At 39.8% G+C, this 9,592-nt stretch overlaps 1 long non-coding RNA gene across 2 annotated transcripts; it reads right to left on the bottom strand.

The window, feature by feature from the left end:
* Positions 1 to 989: 989 nt before the first annotated feature.
* Positions 990 to 8,182, bottom strand: LOC134345388 (uncharacterized). Of its 2 annotated transcripts, none has more exons than XR_010017676.1 (4): positions 8,055 to 8,182; positions 7,583 to 7,680; positions 7,315 to 7,488; positions 990 to 2,103 (listed from the first exon to the last, which is right to left on the bottom strand). It is a non-coding gene; the product is annotated as an uncharacterized LOC134345388 (long non-coding RNA). The 2 variants fall into 2 exon arrangements; XR_010017677.1 differs by lacking the exon at positions 990 to 2,103 and adding an exon at positions 6,277 to 7,227.
* Positions 8,183 to 9,592: the final 1,410 nt, after the last annotated feature.

The raw sequence follows: 9,592 nt of genomic DNA, 5'->3' as shown, positions 1-9,592 counted from the left end.
ACATGTCAGATGGTCAGCTAAAGTTCTGGTGCAGTGACTGGAGACAGAGATGAAAGCAAGTTGAGCAGTTTAGCAGAAGGAAGTGGACAATGCTATCATTACAAATGTTAACCATAGAACTATATTGGTAGCAAGTTAACATTCGGTTCACCACTCATTAAAATGATGTAAGTATTAGATACAGCTCTTAGATATATCTTAGCAGGGATGTGGGCTTTAGCAATTTATCACTATAAACTATGTTTTACTAACATTCTTCTCTGTTAATTGTATTATTCTAGATATCTAATACTACATTGTACACATTATGTTATTCTACATATATTATTCTACATTTCTAATAATATTAATTGAATTATTCCAATAACCTTGTTATTTGTTAATTGTATTATTGTACGGTGATTTTAGTGTAAGGAGTTACTAAATATATTGACAGCATACTTAAATGCATACAGTAAATATTTAAACCACTGTGAAGGGCAACAATCACGGACTGATAGAGTAATTCAGCACAGGAACAGGTCCTTTCACCCAGCTCATTCATCAAGTAATTTCTCTGGCAACAGGTTTCATACACTCACCTCCTTCTGCATGAAGAAGTTGCTCTTCAGGTGTCTGTTAGATCTTTCCTTCATATCTTCAACCTATGTCTCAAGACTTTATACACCACTGAAGGAAGCTTTCCATCTCCTGTAATGCTGCGTTTCTCAGCGAGTAACCAACATTTTTCTGAATAGTGAATAATTTAAATTATAAAGACTCCTTGCAAGTACTTTATTATGGATTAAATATCTGTTGGCTGTGAGTGGGTAACATGTCAGAGGGTTTGGGCTGCATTTTGTGATTTGAACAATTTATTTTTGTACGTGTTTCCATTTGTTCATTTAAATGGACTTGTGCCAAATTCCTTTTTGCACATAAATTTTATTTTCCAGAGGATTATAAAATAGTTGAATGTATTCTAATAACATTACAACTCAAGATGACACACTACTGAATGCAACAGCCTATTTTTGGAAATTTGTATATTGATGCAGTTCACATGTTAATACATTTTAACAATAAAACAAGAAAGTCAACTGATTCTATGTCTGGGAAGTGCTTGCAGAAGAACACAGTAAATACAAAGACAATCAATTATGCTTTCTTCACATTATACACAAAATGTTGCAGAGAAATGAAGAGACATGATTATTGAGCACTTAAACTGTATATTCACATAATACATTAGTCCACTTTAAACCAGGGCTGGATGTTTTATGGAAGATGAAGTGACAATTATCTATTATACTTATGGATTCTCAGATCACATCACCATTGGAACAACGAATGAAACAATCCCTCACAAGAGAACAAAGGGTCAGGCAAATTACATAATACGCTCTAACAATGTTTAACTGACTGTTCCGCATTCTTTGTACCTTCAGCAATCTCTGATCTGGATTGTTTAGTCATAGAATTATACAACCTTCGTCCTTGGGATCTTGGGATGGCTATTCGAATTGAAAGAGGGATTTAAAGTTGGATTCTAAACAGAATTTTGAATGGGATTTTGAATACGATTTAGAAAAAATTTAGAGTGTGATTTGGAGTGGGACTTGGACTGCCAAATGAATCGGAATCGGAATCTGAAGTGGGATTGCAGGTCTGATCTTGAGTATGATTCCACACTGGAATACTTGTTTGCCTTGGGGCTACAGGTACAGCACAATGAAAAGAATACTCAGATGATTCACTGCAAATTGCCTTTGTGTTAAGGCAGGCAAAGCAAAATTCCACATGGCATCTGATGCACATGACATATTTGCACATATCTTGATGTTCTATAAGCAAACCACAAGTGGAACAAGCACGGATTATAGGACAATTTTGAATATTACTGTAGGGTAAAATTTTTGTGTTACAGTTCTTCAAGCTTTCCAGCTGGATATTAATGCATCCTTCATTGTCACATTTATCAGAACGTGGACTTGGGCCTTTCCACTTCTTCATACATTGCCAGCAAAATTCGAAAGGGATTCCATCGTTGGCCATGCAGATTGAACAAGTCGCTGATATGTTCATCTCATCTTTCCATTCCACATAACTCCCACACCTAGGACACTAAACAAAGACAGATGATGAAATTAGTAATTAACAACATACACTTCTGGTAATAGACTCTATATAATAATGTAATCTTAGCTTTTAAATGTACTTTTTCAAAATTAATGACATCTCCTGTATTGATAATTTTTGATGTTCCACACGAATTAAAAGTTTGATGTAATTTAGACATGAAATCATTGTTGCAGTTACAATATCTAGATCCCGACCCCCCCAGAAGTGTTACACCTAATCAGTTGGCTAAGTACTAAGTACACTGAGAGATTTCTGGAGTGATATTCATCTGATGATTAATTCCTTGGTCTTATGGGTTTCTACCAGTCACGGAGTGAGACTGTGTTTCCCCTGACATTGATTTACAGCGGAATCACATCTTCGAGTCACAGAGTCATTGACTGATACAGCACATAAACTGGCCCTTTGGTCCAACTGCTCCATGCAAACCAATCCATCCGTCTGAACTGATCGCATTTCATAATCAGAATCACGTTTAATATCACCGGCATGTGTCATGAAATTTGTAGTCTCTGCAGCAGCAGTAACATGCAATAAATAATAACAGAGAGAAAACCATTAATTACAGTAAATGTATATAAATAGTTAAATTAAATACAAACGTGTAAGTAAGAAAAAAATTAAAATAAAAAAGTAGCGAGGTAGAGATCATGGATTCAATGTCCATTCAGAAACTGGATGACAGAGGGGAAGAAGCTGTTCCTGAACCATTGAGTGTGTGTTTCAGGCTCATGAACCTCCGTGATGGTAGCAATGAGATGGGGGCATGTTCTGGGTGATGAAATTCCTTAATGATGGATGCTGCCTTTTTGAGGCATCACTCCATTAAGATGTCCTGGATGCTACAGAGGCTAGTGCTCATAATGGAGCTAACTAAGTTCACAACTTGCTGCAGTTTCTTTTGATCCTGTGCAGTAGCACCCCATCATACCAGACAGAGACGCTCACTTGCTTGTGTTTGATACACATGTCTCTAAATCCTTCCTGTTCTTGGTTCATTGTGTGTGCTGATCTCCACAATATAAAGTAAGGAATGGTATATATCTTATTTCCAACAACCTAGGAAAGGAGAGTCTGGTGCTGTGGCTCAGAAGAGAATGGAGGAGAAGAGGAATGCAGTTATTGATCGGGGATTCCATTAGACAGGAGATCCTGTGGACACCATAGAGACACCTAGATGGTATAATGCATCCCGGGTGCCAGGGTCAGGCCATTTCAGATTGGGTCCATGGCATTCTAAAGGGGGAGTGGAAGCAGCCTTGATCCATATTGGCACCAATAACATTGATAAGAAAAGGGAGGTCCTGAAGAGAGAATTTAGGGAGCTAGATAGAAAGCTGAAAAGCAGGACCTCCAGGATAGTAATCTGTGGATTGCTGTCTGTGCCATGGCCAATGAGAGACAAATGTAAATAATTGAAGTTATGTAATAACTTCATTCTTACCAACAATTTCCACTTGAAAAGATCATGAATCCTGTATCTTGTCTAACCTGATGCAGTGTCAGAGTACTATTTTCCTAATCTACTTACTGAGGAATTCCACAAGCTCCTTCTGAAAGAATTCATGCAGAATCCATTGTTAGAACATGACTAAGGAACTGGCAATCAGTAAGTCTGGGACTTTCACTTCACGAGCACCAATAAAAAAAGTGCTGACATATCTGTATAGAACTATTGGTGAGAATCATACTACAGAATTAACAGTATAGAAGGAGCCAATACTTGGGTGTGTATACTCCACATATAAAGCTTCTGTTTTTGTGGATGTCTGTGAAGAGCAAGAATTTCAGTTTGTATATCATATCTACTCTTTGATATTAAATGGAACATTGAACCATGTTCGTATTCAATGTTTTGACATCAATCTTGATTTTTTTTTGTGCAAAATCTTTCCTTTCCTTCAATGGCAGTGAGTACTGTGTTCCAATGGGTCCAGCAACTGATGATTTGACAAGATTGGACGATAGGATTAATTTGGATCTTAACTTCCTGGACTGAAATAATTGGAGTCTCAGATCCTACTCCAGCTCTCACCTTGTTTTGGATCTGTGTGTCAGTTCCCCAACGTAGTGCTGGAGATCCCAAGCAAGGCTGGTTCTGTCTACAGATGCAGCAATTCCAAGCAACACACGCAAAATGCTGGAGAAACTCAGCAGCTCAAGCAGCATCTTTGGAAATGAATAAACAGTCAACGCTTCTGGTTCAGACTTTTCTTCAGGGCTGGAAATGAAGGGGAAGTCGTCACAATAAAAAAGTGGGAGAGGGGAAGGAGGACTATCTAGAAGGTGATAGGTGAAGCCAGGTGGGTGGCAAAGGTAAAGCGCTGGAGAAAAGGGAATCTGATGGGAGAGGAGAATGGATCATGGGAGAATGGGAAGCAGGAGTGGACACCAGGAGGAAGTGATAGGCAGGTGAAGAGAAGAGGTAAGGGGTAGGAGTGGGGAATGGAAAGAGAAGAGGGAGGGGAGAAAATTACCGGAAGGAGAAATCAAGGTTCATGTCATCAAGCTGGAGGCTACCGAGATGGAACATGAGATGTTGCTCCTCCATACTGAGTAGCCTCATCATGGCAAAAGAGGAGGCCATGGACTAACATGTCAGAACAGGAATGGGGATAGGAATTAAAGTGTTTGACCATGGGGATATTCTGCTTTTGGTGGTAGAGAAGAGGTACATAACAAAGTGTTCCTGAATTTCCATCGGTTCTCACCAATGCAGAAAAAGCCACATCAGGAACGTTGAATACAATAGACGCCTCCAACAGATTCACAGGTGAAATGTTGTCTCACCTAGTAGGACTGCTTGGGGCCCTGAATGAAGGTAAGGGAGTAAGTGAATGAGATGGAGGGTGTGTCGCATTTTTGTCACGTGCCAGGAGCAAGATTAGAGAGGAGGTTAGAATTCACATGGGAATCATACAGGGAGCGAACGCTACGGAAAGCAGAGAGTGGGGTTGGAGGTAAAGATGTGTATGATGGTAGTATTGACGATTCTGGGTTGCAGAGAATGATAGGTGAGGGCAAGAGGAACTCTATCTCTGTTATGACATGGGTCTCTGGAAATGGAAGAGATGCAGGTGAGTGCAGTATCAATGACGGAGGAAGGGTGACCCAGTTCTTTGAAGGAGGAGGACATCTCTGACGTCCTGGAAAGGAAAGCCTCATCCTGGAATGAATACAGTGGAAATGAAGGAACTGAGAAAACAGAATAACATTTTTGCAGGAGACAGGATGAGAAGAGGTATAGTCAAGATAGCTGTTGGAATTGGTAGGTTTACAAAAGTTTCTCTCCAGGGATGGAGAAAGAGAGATCGAGAAAGGGAGATAGCTGTCATAAATGGACCAAGTGAACTTAAGTGTAGGTTGGAAGTTGGAGGTAAAGGTGATGAAATTGACGGGCTCATCATGGGTGCCAGAAGGAGCACCAAAGCAGTCATCAAAGTATTGCAGAAAAAGTTGGGGAACATTACCAGGAAAGGCTTGCGATATGGACTATTTTATATAGCCAATGAAAAGACAGGCATAGCTGTGACCCATGCAGTTGCCTATGGCTACACCTTGAGTTTCGAGAGATTGGGAGGAGCCAAAGGAGAAATTGTTGAGGGTGAGGACCAGTTTTGTCAGACAGAGGAGGGTGGTGGTGCGGGAGAAATGGTTGGGTCTTTTTTTTTGCAGAAAGATTTAAGGCCTTCTTGATGGGGGATAGAGTGTATAGATGTCCATTGTGAAAGTGAGGTGCTTGGGGCCTGGGAATTGAAAGTTGTTGAAGAGACCTAGAGCATGTAGAGAGTTGGGATGGGACTGAACCAAGTGAGATAGAATGGAGTCAAGGTACTCCTCATTTCCCCCTCTACAAGTTTTTATTCTAGTGTTTTCCCCTTTCTTTTCCACTTCTGAAGAAGTGTCTCAGCCCGAAACACGGACTGTTTTTTTTTCATTTCCATGTTATGTACCCCATAACGGGTTAAAGAACTAGCAGAAATGGAACACACCTGGAGTCTGTTTTTGCTGTTTACTAACACTACTTTTATTAGTAACTACGCAATACAGTAATATAAAACTAGCTAAATTGAACAGGTTAGCAGAGTTTATGCATATATAGGTGTGGGAATATAAAACCCAAACTTCTTCAAGCTCAGGTGGTCAGTGATACAGTCTTATGATAGTAGGTAAACAAAATCAGTTCAGTTCGTGTTATTGAGTTGAGTAGAATTGAGGAGAGAGTGAGAGAGGTGTTTTGTTGTCCACGTAAGCCAATGCCGTCGATCCTTCCCGTTGTCCTCACAAACTTCCAAGTTAGCAAACTTGACCAATCTAAGAGCACCGTCTTCAAGTGATAATCTACCAACCCAGGCAAGGGTTAGATACACTGGTAGACTCCACAGGGTCGCTCTTTCACACACTAATAATCACAGATTGATTCCTCTTAATCGATCCTCAGTCCCACACTCATGGGCACCTGAAAGTGTGGTGGTAATTTTGCCACACCTTAGTGCATCTGTGTGTCCTGTGAAACAAGCAACTATGCTGGTTTAAATACTGTTGTGCCGAACACCAGCTGTCCATCAGGTAGCTCCTCCTCTCTCTCTCTGTGTAGGAACTCAGATGCTGGCAGTGTCCTTGCATAAATCCCAAACAAACTGTGAGCAGTATTCGCCCCCCTTTCTCTCTGTAACAAGCTGTTTGTGCTGTACTGCTTTCCCTTTCTTTTTAAAGGAACAGTCCATAATGAATAACTTAGGAAATTGTCACATCCGCATATAAAGCTTGTCAGTTTATTTCATGTCAGCTCCTCAGTGTATCTTCATTTCTTCATGTACACATCCACCTTCCTCACCATCTTTGCAATTGATCTCAGTTACTATGTATGTTCTCTAGTTTCTCCTGAAATCCTGGTGGGATTTCTTCTTGAAAGCTCTGTATTAAGGTATCTAAAATTGTATTCTTCCACAAGCGAACATTTCATCTCTACATTCGTCATTTCAAATCTCCTTATAATTTTAAGCATGTTGATCAGGTAAAAACAAACAAGACAAAATCTGCAGGCGCTGGAAATCTGAGCAACACACACAAAATGCTGGAGAAACTCAGCCGGCCAGGCAGCATCTATGGAAAAAGAGTACAATGTGGAGAAAAAAAGCTGAGCAGATTTGAAAGGTGGGGGGAGGGGAGAGAAATCCAGTCCTGCTTTACCTGTTTGTATTCACAGTAACTTGAAGCAGCGAGAGTGACAAGTCTCTCTTCAAAAAGCTGCCGTTCCTCAAGAGAGAGCAATGCGTGTCTGCACACCTCCATGTAGGACCATTCCTCTCCACATCCTTCATTTGTCTCATCTATTAATGCAGGGCAGTGGAATTTAAAATGACCCTGGAATAGACATTGAAAAGTATTGTAAAACGTTCCCATTTAAAAAGCAGATTGAGCATGAGATATAGCAGAAAGGATTGTTTGTGATATCCACCTGGCTTATAAGAGTCTGACACCAATCTGTGAATGAAATGGGATCCACAGCGTGTCCACAGGACATTTCCACTCTGTAAACATTTGGGTCATCATCTCCTGCAATAGAACATTTTGTTAGAAACACTACAGAATTTGATTATGGATTTAAGTATACACCAACCACAAATTCTTGAACAGTGCTTTCATTAAAAAGTATTTGCTCAGATAAACTAAATTCAAATGGTTCAAATAAACTTGATCTGATTGGTGAAGTGACTACCAGAAATGTGATTGAAGAAGGGAACAGATTTTCCACTGGTTACAAAACATATATTTTCATTTTGACTGGAGTGTATCCTGGAGTGATTTGAAGGAGCTCTGGGTTGTTTTCTGTTATAGAACATAGAAAAGTACATAACAGGAAAAGCCTCATTGGTACATCATGTCTGCACCAACCATGAAGCCAAATTAAACTAATCCCATCTGCTTACGTAGGGTCTGTGTTCTGTCAAACTCTTCCAGTTCATGTGTCTGTTTAAGTTCTTCTTCAAAGCTGCTGCATATCTGTTTCTGTCACCTCCACAGCACCATTTTCCAAACATCTACTAACTTCTGTGTTCTCCCTAAAGTAGCCAAAGGTTTTAAACAAAAACAATGACTCTATAAAAATGTAACAGTATCACCTTAAATTTAGTGTTTATGTTTGTGAAAACATTAGAGACAAGATAATTTGTTTAAGGTTAATATGATTTGAAAATCTGTTCAAGTTATTATTAGTGACTGGCATGTCAAGTTATTTCTCCCAAAATTAGGCAAAAAAAACCATATATTTCTCTATATATGCTGACCAGATCTCAACATCCCACTCCTTACCCAAACTCAACCCCCCGATAATAATCTAGGGACCTTCTTTCCTTCCGGGGTCTCACTTGGTTTGTGTCCTCTTGCCAATCAGTGCCAACACCTGCAGGTCATGTCTGCGTCACTGGAAGAGGGCATTGCCAATTGATGGTTGGGACATGAGGTTGGAATGTCAGAGCTGTCATATGATGCATTCCTACCTGGAAGTAATATACCTGTATGTAGCACACTGAAATCCTGGCAGCATTGCTAAACTCCGTCATATACGGCAGACGTTCCTGGCAAATACTGCGTCATAGGGCCATGATGTATATATGCGACCGGACCTTTCCTGCACTGAGGAAAGGGGAAGGGAAGCCACAACCAACTCAAAGGGACAGAATTTTGAACTTTCTTGCAAACCATAACTGACAGCTCAAACCCAACAGGCTTTCCATTTTATATTCAGAGGCAAAGATCACAAGATGTAACACATTAGGATACCACAGTCACAAGAGGGTAGGGTAACTCAGCATAAATTAACAATGTTTTGATTGTAATCCACAGAACGGCAAGTACAAGTAACCAAAAATAAAACGCACACAAATTAGAAATAATTATAACAGTGAACAATAGTTAGCCTAACACATTTCCGTGCACATAAACTATTTATGGGTTAAAGATAAAAGGTAATTTTGTTTCAACGAAAGAATTATGGTCTATTTTCAATGATTTAATCAGATAGATGAAAACTAAAATAAAACCAAGCAATTTGCAGCCACATGCCATAAAACGGTTGCAAAAGCCATTTATTTATATTACTTTCCATGAAAATTACAATGACCAGTTAGGCTACTAACTGATAGGTTACCCACGCGGTCACAGGGAGAAATGAACTGGAAACTTTGACGCCCCGAGCTGTAATAACTCGCGCTAACCGCTAAGCTACCGTGCGGTGGCGTCTTCAAGTTCATAAACAAGATTTGGGAAAACATCATTTTTCACTTCACATAAGACATTTATCATGAACTGATTCTGTTTTAGAAGGGCGAACAAAACTCAGAAGACTTAAAATGCATTGGAAGCAGCTCAGGGAATGTATACTGAACTAATACCCGGAACTACCAGATAGTCTTTCGAAGACAAATTGACTAGACTAGGGCTTGTACCTACTGATTTTAGAGGAGCT

Source organism: Mobula hypostoma, chromosome 4 (assembly GCF_963921235.1).
Source record: "Mobula hypostoma chromosome 4, sMobHyp1.1, whole genome shotgun sequence".
Taxonomy (NCBI): Eukaryota; Metazoa; Chordata; class Chondrichthyes; order Myliobatiformes; family Myliobatidae; genus Mobula; species Mobula hypostoma.
Note: the sequence above shows the minus strand (reverse complement) of the source record. Positions and strands in the feature narration are given on the sequence as shown.